At 28.4% G+C, this 14635-nt stretch overlaps 1 long non-coding RNA gene across 4 annotated transcripts in view; it reads right to left on the bottom strand.

The window, feature by feature from the left end:
- Positions 1-14330, bottom strand: part of LOC139426799 (uncharacterized) — a 93262-nt gene extending 78932 nt beyond the window's left edge. For 3 of the 4 annotated variants that reach the window (XR_015429391.1, XR_015429390.1, XR_011638018.2), the window contains exon 1: positions 14219-14330. This is a non-coding gene — a long non-coding RNA (uncharacterized LOC139426799). Of the gene's footprint in view, positions 1-11842; positions 11911-14218 lie in introns of all 4 variants that reach the window. The other variant, XR_015429392.1, reaches the window with a different exon arrangement.
- Between the last annotated feature and the right edge of the window lie 305 nt (positions 14331-14635).

Below are 14635 nucleotides of genomic sequence, written 5' to 3'. Positions count from 1 at the left end.
CCGTAAATTTTTAAACTTTCAGGACCATAAACTTTCAGAACCTTTCGAACATGCTGGCGTACTTCACAGCAATATTATTTAACTTTATAAAAAAATCTCAAATTCGGTGAGATTTTACCATCATGGTAAAAAATCATTAACTTTAATTAACATTTAATGAACAATTCTGATTTTTTGCAATTTTCTTATGTGCTTAGGCAAAGCAGCATCGGAATTAATTTTTAAATACGTATAAGTAATATTCATTTTTACAAAGCTATAGCTTAATCCTATTGTCATTTTAAGTTACACGACTGGTATCAACACAATTATATTTTTATAAGGAAATATTTAATTAAAATGTTAATTTCAGATTTTGTAAGCGGGTGTCCTAAAATTGCTATTTTAAGGTAAAGTTTAAAAAATTATGAAATGTTTTTCCAAATAAGGGTATAATAATAAGGGTAAATTAAGAGCTTAAAAGCTAAAAACGTTTTATTTCACGCTACCAAATAGCTCTACAACAATTTACAATACATAAGTTTATTGTGATATTAAAATTTTAAAAAAATGTTTTGTATTATGTATTACGTATGTTTTGTATTACCTATATGTCACGTATATTTGTTTTTTGTATTACGTATATGTTAGTGTAAAATTTTTTCTCAAAATTAGTGCTTTCTCAAAATGCCTGAAAATTCTGCCATGTAAGAAATTCTGAAAAAAAATAATAATTTGAAAATTAATTTCTGAATATGAATTCCATTTCTTTAAAAAATGTAATTCATTCAAGGGTTAAAATACTTGTTTATATATTATAATTCAATTAACGGTTAAAATATTTACATTATATATTAAAGGAGTAAATTATTTTAGGGTTAAAATACTTATTTAGATATTATTTATATGTATTATGTATTCTGGGTAACATATCAATTAAATTAGAATGCGTATCTAAATAAGTTACAGTGCTTGAAAGTAAAATAATCACGCCGTTGTTCAAATAATAAGCTAATATTTGAAACTTTGAAGATTGTACTCCGAGATCACTTAAGGCAAAAACATTTCATGTGAAAGCTTTCTAAATTATTATATAAAATTCGTAAAAAAAAATACTATACTGCAAGCAATTGAAACCATGTAGATTAAATAAGCAGATATTTACTTTCTTATTTTTAGAAGTTTAGATAAAGCAACATCGGAAACTATTCTTAAATATTGTATAGTACTCATTCAAGTGCATTGTGAAGAAATTTTCCAAGATTCATTCATTCCATTTCAGGAATTCCAATACTCCAAAAACTTTCGAAAAAAAATATGTCCGCCAGCAATCAGCGTGACTTCCATATTTCTTTGCTTTATATTTTCAATCATATCAAGGAAACCGTTAGAAAAATACTTTTTTTTGTATTATTTGAACTCCCATAACTTTTATTCATAAAACTATGTTCTCTTTCCACGAACAAACATTGTTTCATTTGTTTTTGGAAATTTTTGCTAGTATAGTCTTTACTACGAGGTATATGCAGCAAGGCAATTGATAATGTTTACAAATCTATAGGTAAGAAATAGAGAAGACAACAGTTTTCTTTATTTTTTAAGTTATTACTAATAGTGTGTTTTAGGTTATGTATTTTAATGTTTTTTTTCTTTATTAATGTCTTACTTGCCTTCTTCTTTGTAATATATATTTACTGGGAAAAGATTGCAAAAAAATCCATGCACTTATCTAAATATTGCCACATGGAAAGTCACACAGAAATCTTATAATGTTAAAAAATCTATTGTATTTCAAAAACTATTACATTTACTTCAAACGTTTCCGCCATGATAACCGGGACTATGTTCAGAATAATTTTAGTTAAGTCTTTAGTGCTTGTCAAAACATTATAATAAGTTGCATATACAAAAAAACTTTACAAAATGTTGCATGAACAAAAACGTACTAATATGTAATTATAATGTAAATTAAATGTCTTGTATTTCTAAAAATATTAATTTTTTCTCAAAAATTTTGTTACCGCAATGACAACAGAAACTATGCTTAGAATCGTTTTAGTTAAGTCTTTAATGCTTGCCAAAATACTATAATAAGCTGCATGTGCAAAAAACATTACAATATGTTGCATGAACAAAAATGTAGTAATATGTCTCATATGCAAAAACAATATAATATAGTGCATGAGTTAAATTATTATATTATAGAGCATGTATAAAAACAATATAACAACTGTATCATCAAACTTTAAGGTAAACCTTATATAATATTCTAACTGTGCTCTGTGTTTGCTTGATTTTGAAACTGATTTAATTTTAAGACATAGACTACATATTTTTTTCTGAATTAATGATTCTTGCTTTATATAGTTTCATAAAAATTAACATTACTGATTCTCATGCATATCTTTCCTTACTTTAGCAGTAATTTTAGTGTTACTGAATAATAAAAATCGTGGGAGCTGCTTCACACCACGTAGTGTAAAAGAACTTTTTTGATGAATTAGAATTAATAATTCTTGCTTTATGTAGTATCGCAAAAATTAACTATACTCATTCTTAAGCTTATCTTTCATTACTGTAACATTAATTTTAGTGTTACTGAATAATAAAAATGGTGTGGACTGCTTTGCACTATGTAGTGTAAAAGAAACTTTTGGTGCAGTCAAAACCCTAGAACCAAATACTATGTAAGATGTTTCCCTACACTTTGGTATCGAGTAGTTGCCGCTCTATTTGGTGCTGAGTTACACTAAAATGTTTAACAGTGCATTAGTTTTCAACAATTCTAAAAGAAACGCGTAAAAAGACAAAGTTGTAGATCAATTCGAAGAAAGAAAAATCCTTTATTCAAGAAAAACAACAGATACCACGTAAGTGTGCAATAATATTTTATAAGACAATAGATACCGAATTATGTATTGAAAGGTGCGTAATAATTGTTTAGATTTAGCTATGCAAAATTCCTAAATTATGATAAACTATCATCGAAATAATAAAAAATACTATTGCTTACACTCTTTGAAATTTCTCAGAAAAAATCGTTAAATAACAATTTATTTAATTGTTTTTTTACCATATTAAAAAAAAACAGTGAAATAACCATAAATGGTATTCAAGCTGTTACCTGTGAGAAAAATGTTTATTAACTGCTTTCACCTAATACGGTTAAAGAACCAGAATTTTATTGCTAACCTTTAATATACGAAGGGGCTTTTTGACAACAGAATAAGGATTTGAGGCTCAGCAGTGAAACCAAAATATTTCCTCATTCCATTCACCACAGAAATAGTTTTCAGTGTCCAGTACTCCCCGATTTGTGACCCTGGACTATTATAATACGATACCGTAAAGCTGCCTAACGCAACAAAGTCTAGTATTTCCTTGCTAGTTGGAAATTGCTATAAAACCGTTAAACAGTTTTGAAACCTTTCAAAACTGTATATTTAAAATATGATCTTTACTATAAACTTTACTCTTAATTGAAGTGATGGACTGCTACCGGGTTCTTTTTACCGTAATTTTAGAAGAAAAATTTTAACAAAGTACATGAAGAACCTCGATGCTAGGTTTGAAGATGCAGCCAATTAGCAAAAGTTGTTGAAATTCAATATTATTATTAAAAGAAACGACAATTTTTAAAAGCTAATTTATTTTTTCTTCGAATTCACTAATAAAATGCTTTAGTAAATCCCTAAGTGGGGTTTGATTTTTAACTATAGTTTGAATTTTAACCATTTGTTAGAAACTGTAGATAGAAATGAAAAAAAAATAGTATAAATTTCTAATTCTTCATGCTACTTTTTTTCCTTGACAACTTTAGTTTGTTAGAAATACTATTTTAGTACAGTTGGAAATATTTTTTGTATGCTCAGCCAAAGTCTTAAACAGACATTAAATTGCTTTCGCACCAAAAACTTTATTCGAAATACCGTATATTAAACACTTGTTTTTCGTTTTAAATATATCATAGTATCATTCATCTTTTAAATCCATGTTTCTATGATTGCATTGATGGTTGTTTAAAAACTTATCAAATGTTTTCCCAATGCGATTTCTTCTTTTTATAATGGAAGCATTTCTTTCTAAATAGGAAAAAAAACGTGCATGAAAGTGTAGAAATGTCGAATTAATTGATGTGGAAATCTTTCGCATGATTACACTTTAAAAGGCTATAAGTTTTGCGTTTCTTTTAAAAAGTTTTTCACAAATATAAAACTTTTTAGATTGCTTACAAATAAAATAAAAAGAAAAAAAAATCAAATATTTCTTAAGTTTTATACGTTTTGGGGCTCTTTTTTCTGGTCAAATTATTAGACAAATTATAAGATTTTACGTAAAGTCTTAATTATCTTATGATACTATACAGCCTTATTGTTTTTATTCGACTGAAACCGGCTTACACTTATTTATGTTTGCGTATCAATTGGTCAACATTGTAATGCAAAACGTTAAAAATGAACGCAAATAGGAAGTTTATAAGAAATATCTTGACTTAAAAACATTCCGATTTGGAAAGGAATTCTCTCAAACAATTTTGAATGTACTATCTGGTAACTGTTCTCTTCATTCATTTTGATCTATGTAAAATTTAATCTTGAGAAAGAAAATTGATTTTTGAGCTATCAGCTAATTTTTTATAGGTTAAAATGAATAAAAAAATACTGTTACCAGGCCGCAGAAGTCACCTCTGCTATAAAACAATAAGTTCCTTGTGTTCAAACTTTTTACATCAGTTTCTAGAAGAAAATCACCAGCATACCATTTTAATTTGTTTTTATTGAGATAACTTACGTAAAATTGACGTTAACCAAGAATAACAAATATTGTGTATGTGTATATGAAAGTTTTAAACAAAAAACAAAGCAAGCAAAAAAAAAAGAGAAAATTTTCTATTTAAGTATATACTCGTTTTTCTCCGAAACTTATTTTTGATGATCTTCTTTTATGCTTAATCTCAGGTTTATCCCAAGCTATCATCCAAAAGTAGTCAGCGAACTTGTTCCTGTTGCATCTTCCTTGATATTTACGCTCCATATCTCTGATATCTTGTTGGAACCTTTCCCTTTGTTCTTCACTGACTGCTCCTAAATTTTCAGGGAAAAAGTCCACGTGAGTGAAGGAAATGCATTTTTACTCTCATGGAATAACCCAACGTTTTAAATTTGTCCAGCAATTTCATTACAATTTCCTTATAATCAGGATCCTTGTAATGACTCAGAAATTTACTGATGACATCTTTGAAAGCAACTAAAGCTTCTTTTTCCGTTTCTGTCATGTTAGTCTCAAATTCTTTATCCTTCATGAGTTTGCAGATATCAACAAATATTCCTTCTTTCAACTTAGCTTGGGATAAACCGGAAAACTTTTTGCACAGGTATTAGAAACAATTATCATCTTTTGGAACAGCCTTGACAAACTGCTTTATTACACCTAATTTTATATGTAGCGGAGGTAACAGTACTTTTTTCGGATCAACTAAGCTGTTTCGAATAACGTTCTTGGTGCCTGGGTCAAAATTTTGTCTTTTCGACCATTCTTTTTTGACCCAATGTTGAGTCTTGTCACGGCTGTCCCACTCACACATGAAGCATGGCTACTTTATAAATCTCTCTTGTTGACTAAGAAGCATGGAGATAATTTTCAAATCACCGCAAATGGTTCAACTGTGGTTGATATATTTTATTTTGTTCAGGACGAGAACCAGGTTTTCGTAGCATTCTTTTAAATATACTGAGTGTCCAGCTGGTACTGATGCATACTGGCTCCTATGATAAAGAAGAACAGCTTTGAGGCTTCTTTCAGATGAATCTATAAACAGCCTCCACTCATCTTTATTGTAGATGACATTGAATGTGCTCATCCAGGAACATCAGAACAATAGACCAAGCTCTCCTCTTCATCAAAGTACTTAATAAATTCCTTTTCACGATTCCTGTACCAATAAAATGAAATTCCTTTGGCCAATAAGTTTTTTTCTTTCAGTCGGGAGCCTAACAATTCAGCTGCCTTTTTCGAAAGGCCAAGATCTCTAGTCAGATCATTAAGCTCAACCTGAGAGGAGGGCTGAGGTAAACCGGCTAGAGATGGTTTATATTCGATATCGGAGCCTTTAACTTCTGGATGTTCCGAGTCTGAAGACTCTGAAGAGATGATTGGCAATTCAGCTAGAGGCAAAGGCACATCAGGTCCATGAGGATGCTATCAGGATAAGATATTAGTCTTTGATTTTTCCGGTTATACCCACGAACATGGCAGGAATAAATATAACAATCATCAAAGTGGTTTTGGGGCTCCCTCCAAGTCCCAGGAATTCCAAATCGTAAAGCAGTCTTCTTTCCTTGATGCCATAAGAGTAGATCATTGAGACTCTGCACACAAACTTTATGAGATGCCCAAGATTTGTCCTGATCTCCGAGTTCATGTCAAAATATGCGAGATGAAGTTAGCTTACATAGTATCTAATGCTCTTCATACGATTTTTAATTGCACTATATTCACCGCATGTATAACAAAAGTCATCTGGGAAATTTTCACAATGTTTTGAACTCAAAGCCATGTTTCACGAAACGCACAGAAAAAAGCTAACTTTAAAATGACACCCTATCACTCTTGTTAGGGTTTCTGAGAGGTCAGCGGACCTAGATAAGGATTCTCCGGCGCTATTGGTAGAGAGAGATTGTTACAGAGAGAGGGACAAGAAATAATGATAGAGGGGTACTTCTGTAGATTTCACCAAAGTAGAATGCTGGTCAGTCAAGAAGGGAAGAAATTCAAAAACGAAAATTTTTTTGTGGTACATGTTCATAAAAATTCCAGTACAATTGAATTTTTCTAAAAAACGTGACGTGATGGACATTTTTCATTATTATTTTTCATTTCAGCACCAAAAAATACATCAAGTTCAGCTGTTAGACCTCTTGTATTTTTTTCATCGCAGGTCTGTGTAATTTAGATTCGGACTGTATTTCTTGTTTCTCGAAAATTAGATTTTTTCTTATTTAGTAATTATAAATTTAATTTTTTTTCAAGGTATTGGCATATGTTTTGTGTATTATTAATATCTTTATACGCACAAACAAATCAAAAACCGTTTAACGCAATTTATCGATTTAGCAAACCTTAAAACTTCTTAATGGCAGTGTTTAAGGGTTTCATTAAACTAATAACTCGCTTTTTTCTTACCCATATAAGATATCGTGTAAGTAGTTTCGAATTTATAGAACATTTTCTATTTATAGTGAAACTATTTTTCCCATTAACTCTACGAGTTTGTAAGAGTAAAAAAAGTTCTATTCTATGCTGTAATTTTTTTACACAACGTAAATAAGTTTACCATTTTTCGCTCACTTAAAGCCGGCATCAATGCCATGCAGTTACTAAATTTTATTGATTTACTGTAAATAAGAATAAATTATCCAATGATATCCTGGGGCTTAATATATAAATTTTAAATGCTTTAAGTTATTTTTTTCCTTAATATTTTTGCTGAATTTTTCTTCTGAATTATTTACTAAAAAAATACCTTTCATTTTAAGTATAATTAATTTCGATGATTAATTATACTTAAGATTAAATTAATCTATCCTATTTTGTAGCTTGTTACATGTGATGTACGTTTATGATTTTTATGGTGGGATTTGGTATTTGAGTTTTCTATTATGCAAAATTTCCTTTTAAAGCAGTTAATAGTGAAAACAAATTTACCTTTAATGAGTTTTCAATCTCAATAAAATAATAAATAAAAATGGTATAAAACAAAGAAATTATTGGTAAATTTTTCCAGGAACTAAATAAATTTATAATAATAACTGAATTTTTATGTAAATTTTTTTTCCATGTAAAATTTATTATAAATTAAATTAAACAGAAAAACTATTGAATGTAGTTTTAGAATCGTATATTTTTTTGAAAAAAAAGTAAGCGTACAAAAGTAGTTTTATCATTAAAAATAAGCTTTATTTTAATTTTAATTATGATTATTAAATTTCCCTGGTTACATAATAATTTAAGGCTAAATTAGTCTTAATATTCTGAACAGTTTATGCTTAATGGAACTGCATTTTAAGGGGTCTAGAGGGTTTTACCTAACATAGTAAATTTTGTAATTTTTTATATTTTCAAATTTCGCATTGAAATTCTCTATTAAATTGTGGTCCCGCAGAAAACACAGTTTCCAGTAGAACAGACACAGTTCCCAGTAGAACACCGAAGTCAAGCATCACCGACTGCGGTCAGTAAGCGGGTGGGTGACCACTTTGATCAGATTGCGTAGGGACCGCTGGTATGCGGTGCATTTCCTATTAAACTGTTCAACCTCGTTAAACTGTTCAACCGTAAAGTGCTCAAATCTTGCACAGGTCGTCGGGCAACCAAAGCAGGAAAGCCGTCCACTCTGCAGAGGATCAAAACTACTATGGCATGTCTTCGGATAATCATCAGGGATGTTTCGCAGACGGTTGTCAATAGCCCATTGTGCAACTCTAGTGCGACGCGAAGTGCGAAGTACCTATCTACCTATAAAATTACGTGAATGATTAATAATAAATAATTGATTAAATTTTAAAGCAGTCTAATCTCCCTTCATGGGTGACAACTTGTGAGTAAAGAAGCTCCGCAAACTTGTAACTTGTGAGTTTTTCGGTGACATTTTGTGAGGCATCTGCATGGGTGACATTTTGTGGGTGAAGCAGGATGAGGTTTTCGGAGCTCCGTAAATTTGACGAATAATTGTTGTACATTTGCACTATTTAATTAGATTCTTGTATGGATGTTTCAAACGTATAATAATTTTAACAACCAGTATTGTAAGCTTATAATTGTGTAAATTTAAGAACATTACAATACATGCCTTAGAAAAATCTGTCTCAGGTACACTTATGGTAACCTATAGTACCCACAGAAATTTATATGGCAAGGTATCTAAAGCCAATGGTAACTATAAAAACTAGTATCACATTTATATGACACCATACGCTTATGGTTACCTATGACACCCTTTACAATTTACCCTAAGTCTGGTTGCAATCTTTACAATTTATGGTTGCAATCGAAATTTGTATAGCATTCCTATGGGAACATACCATTAGCCTATGGTAGAAATAGAAATTTGTATGTGATAACATACCATAACATTACGGCAAAAGTTTCCTAGGTAAAGAAAAACCAAAGACTACACAAATGTGATTTTACCTTTGGTTAAAAACGGTCCTATGGTAAAATGTTGCCATACACTATTATTATGTGCGTATTGCAAAAATTTACTTCGATACTTCGAAAGAGCATAGTTCGGAAAAAGAAACTTAGTTTTTTTATTTCTTCTAACTAGAATCGATTTTAAAACTTCCTGAAATTAATCAATATCCAATTAGTTTCGACAGAGCTTTTCTAAATTTTTGAGCTTAGTCTATTTGATAAGAAACTTGATTTTGGATTAAACTATTTCAAGTATAAATAAATTAGCTCTCGTGGCTATAATATATTGCGTGAATTTCACTAATATCAAGAATTATGTTCTCATTCCTTCTTCGATGTCGAGCGGAATTTTTGATGTTGGGATCAATAGTAGATTAATGTACAGTTTCATTCATTTTTTTTCTTAATCCATTCAATTCTTTTCAATTACTCAAACTACAATAATTTTATTTGTTTTCTAAGTTTTGATTACTAATTAATTTTTGTCGTCAAGATCTGAATCATCCGTGTATGTTGTCTCTTGCTTTCTTACTTAATTATTGTCATTTCTCATATGTTTAATTACTTAATCTCTCCCCTTAACCCACTGACGGTTATGCACGTAAAAAGTCGCATTTTAACCTGCAGTCTTCTCTGCATAGCAAAACCGGTTTTCCCATGTTAACTGATAGGGGAACTGTGTGTAGGGGAACTGTGTGTAGGGATTCTAACATTTATGATTTAGTTGCTGCAAAAAAAATTGCGTTCTAGCTGACAAAGATAAAAAATATTTTTCTATTTCTGAGATAAGTTTTATCCGTTTTCAAAAAGAAAAAAAGAAACGGATTTTGTATATTCCTTTATTACAGTACTAACGGAATATACAAAATCCGTTTCTTTTTCCGTTTCAAAAAGAAAAAAAGAAACGGATTTTGTATATTCCGTTAGTACTGTAATGAAGCCTTTTCTTACCATACTGAAAGGTAGTTGTACTCTTTTCGGAATTTATATTCATTTAATTTCCAGAATTTCTGTTTAAACATAATACAATTTAGTTCTAAACATTTCTAAAAGAAGTTAACCTTTCCTATTTGTTATGCTGTAAGTGTCACTGAATGATAAATATTCTTGTTCACAAAAGTAAAAAGAATAAAGGTAATCAAGTAAAAACAATGAAAACAAAAGAGTCCCCAATTCCGAAAATGAAAGTGATTCTAATATATATAATTCAATAATGGTAAAAAAAAAAATTGCACTGCAGCTGACAAAGATTAAAAGTATTTTTCCATTGATAAAATAGTTTTTTTAAGCCTTCAAAGAGGAAAAAAGAAATGTGTTTTATATATTTCATTTGTACAATAATGAATAATTTTTTTACATTATACGATACTGTAAGATTGTTGTGTAATTTTTTCCAGAAACCATATTTATATATTATGTTAGTGATTGCTTAACACCAAATCTTCATGTTTTAACTGTCAAATATAACTGCCATAACTGCCGAATTAATTGGTTAAAAACCACATTTATTCAAATACTTAACAAAGAAATTTTTAGTTTTATGTGTGTGTTTGTGATAATTGGATATTGCGGTTTTCGACACCTTACGGCATTTTGCAATGTGCAAGGCTATATATATATATATATATATATATATATATATATATATATATATATATATATATATATATATATATATATATATATATATATATATATATATATATATATATATATATATATATATATATATATATATATATATATATATATATATATATATATATATATATATATATATATATATATATATATATATATATATATATATATAGTATTATTTATTCATCCAGAAAACAAATAGATAAACTCTTTCGAAATTTGATAAAAAAAACAATGGATACCCAACAATAGTAATAAAATTCTATATATTTTAAAATATTTTAGAATATATTTTTCTACTGCTTGGAACAAATTTAGCTCTGAATTTGCTATCTAGAAAACTCGTTATCTCGAAATTTTTTAGCATCCTTTTAACTTTGATATATTGAGAATATACTGTAATTTATATAAATTTTGAACTCAATTATATTTATAATAAGCTGACTACTAGGAAAAAAGAAAATTAACAATTAATAAACTGATACTGAAAAACAGTGCGAAATCATGCTCAAAATGAAAATCACTATACCAACTCAATTAATAAAGCTAAATCAAATCCAGTTTCTTTTTCTTTATTATTATTTTTTTGTCGCTGGCCATTGCATTATTAGATTAGGTGAAAAAATTTCAGTAGTTCCTTCTATCAATGTAAAGATTGACTGCACTGAGTATTCTTTGAAATAATGATATTGCTCGAGATCAACTCATGATGGTCAAAACCTTGTCTACGTTAGTATATTTGTTATTGGTTAAAATTGCACAAATTACCATACAAATTTAAAAAAAAAACATTTTAATAGTTCCTTCTATCAATGTAAAGATTGACTGCACTGAGTATTCTTTGAAATAATGATATTGCTCGAGATCAACTCATGATGGTCAAAACCTTGTCTACATTAGTATATTTGTTATTGGTTAAAATTGCACCAATTACCATACAAAATTAAAAAAAACATTTTAATAGTTCTTTCTATCAATATAAAGATTAAATGCACTGAGTATTTTTTAAAATAAGGATTTCAAAACTTACCCAAATTAAGCGATTTTTTTGGTTCTTATCGCTGATAAAGACCAGAAAAACATCTCTTTCAACATTAACTATATTAAAACAGCCCAGTATTAATGCAGTTTTAATAGGTAACAAATCGACTAATTTTGTCTACATTAGAATATTTGGTATTGGTTAAAATTGCACTAATTACCATACAAATTAAAGTGTCCATTACCCAATGAATTTTAGCAGCATTTTTAATGAGCAATATTAGTATCGCAATTTAAGCAATCAATAATAGGACGGCGATTGCTCATGTTCCTCCTGAAAGAATTAGTATCTTTTATCCATAAGTTTTGCTTTTCGGAAGATAATTTATTTTTAATTTTAGATTAATTCAGCATTAATGGCGTCACAACAGTATGATAATTGTTTACGCTTTTAGTAGACGAATAAGAACCATTGCACTATTAATTTTGAAAGTATTAATTATTATTATTTATTATTATTACTATTAATTTAAATTATTTACACTATTAATTGAAATATTAATTTTTTATTACATAGATTATACTTTTATTTTAATTAGCATTTTTTACCGAAATTTAGTAATCATTGGCTTCAATAAGAGTATGGAGATTTTTTACTTTTTCTCCTAAATTAATTATAATCATTTGTCTATTAATTTAGCTATATAGTACATAAAAATTTTTGGTAACAATATAAATCATTCTAAAACCTCCAGAATTATTTTTCTTTACCAGTTTATAAAACATTTTAGTGTTAACTAATTAATTGAAGCAGATGATACTTTAAGTTATGAACCATACACAAAAGCGTATTTTCTTTGATAAAACAGACCTTTTTTCAACGAATTCCACAAAAGATCTCCAAAATGTGCGGGAAATATGGTCCCAATAGTTTAGTAAAGCGAACAGCTTAATGTTTAGACCACCTAATGCTAATTTAACTTTTTACATATCTCACCATATCTTGAAAGCATTTTAAGCGAATTAAAAAAATTTCGAATTTTAACACAGCATTATAAAGTTCATTTATCCAAAGGTTATTCAATCCAAACTAACTTTATCATTTTTACCTAACTTTTCACTATTTGTTATTATTTTCTTAGTAAGAGGCAAAAAAATTATAAATCTTAGATATACGTTGTTTTTTATTGTTTTATATTATTTTAAAGAATGCAATTTTAAATAGTTAACAAAATTAACAGAAATATCGCGTAAGTTATAAAGCTTCCACCAGCATTAGTCTTCAGATAGAAATTGTTTTTAAATAATTGGTAAAATCAAAGGTGAAAAAAACTCATCTTGAGGCATTCTTTAAATGAAATGTGAATGAATTTATGAATGTTCTACTTTTAAAATGTTCTCTTACACTACTTGGTGTAATGTATACAATATAAGATATTCGGTAACACTAAAATTTCCACTATATTTGATATTCAGTAGATAACACTAAAATTTCTCAGTATAGTAAGATTCTATGCACATAAGAGTTAGTAAAGTTATTTTTACGATATTATATAAGGAGTCATTTTCCTTGGATGCATATACACTAATTCTTAAAATAAAATTTACTTCCAGAATCAAATACGAACTTAACTTAACAGAAAAGAAACAGATAGAAATGATATCTTATAAAATTATTTGATGCACTTTAAAAAGACTAAAAAATTGAAGTTTAAATTAAATTATTATAAAATTAAATAATCGTAGTACACAACCAAGAACTTACTTCTATACTTTAAAGGTAGAATTTTTGTTTTGTAGATGCATACTAGTGTTTAAGACGTCAGCAAACATATGCCAACTCATATTTCAACTGTAAAGAATTTCTTGATGCATCGAAAGTGCGCCTATATCAGCATCTCCAGGAGCAAAAATAATTCCCGTATTGTGCAAATGCGCATAAGTTTGATAATAAACTTTTTTCTATTAGGAGAGTTTAATTAAGTTTCACATTAATAAATGTCTATGAAAGCTCGTTTTAGGGTTAATTATAAGTAAATTGCTCCTTCATACTTTTTGCTTTAGTTTTTCAACGTCAAAATCAAAGAGATATTACACCAGTTCTTAGAATGCAGTATTTAAAAAAAAAAAACAAATTTCACAAATAATCTTGCATGGGCTGTCCAGTTGGTGATATATAGACATGTTTCGAGCAAAACTACAAATAATTAATAAATTTTCCCCAAAAATTATCCTTTCTGCTTCAAGTTAAACTCATCATTAATTGTAAACTTTTTTCCATTTAACCCTCAACGCAGCAAAGTACATAATTTAATTAAAAATTTGTATGTGTTTTCTTTCGTTTTTTAACTATACATTTTTGCTGTCGTTATAAAAAGTATGATGAAGCAAAATACATGGTAAATAAATTATTAATGGTACTTACCCAAACAAATGATAAACTTGATATGAGAATAAAAATAAGGAATTTCATTTTGTATGATATCTAGTTGAACCTTTTCTCTATAGTTAATGCTTTTAAGTCAGAAGCCACCCGTTTATATATATATATATTAATTTCGTGACGTTAAATGTTATTATGTTATTTTGTAAGATTAAATAAGCAATCTCTGTAATTCTTCAGTACCTCTATAAAAAATACAATTAGTAAAGTAAATATTCAGTTAAGATAAAAATTTCAGATAATACAACCCGCTTACGCATTTAGTTTCTCCATCTTAGAAATCGTGATCTAAAGTTTACAAGATAAAATTAATTTCCTGCGTTTGTAACGACTGGAAACAAATTTCATTTCTTGCTTCCTCAGTCAAAGCTAATTATTGATAAAATTGCATATGGTAGA

Source organism: Parasteatoda tepidariorum, chromosome 9 (assembly GCF_982258835.1).
Source record: "Parasteatoda tepidariorum strain Cologne lab strain chromosome 9, Ptep-v5.0, whole genome shotgun sequence".
In the NCBI taxonomy this organism is placed as follows: domain Eukaryota; kingdom Metazoa; phylum Arthropoda; class Arachnida; order Araneae; family Theridiidae; genus Parasteatoda; species Parasteatoda tepidariorum.
This window is presented reverse-complemented; position numbering and strand designations above follow the sequence as displayed.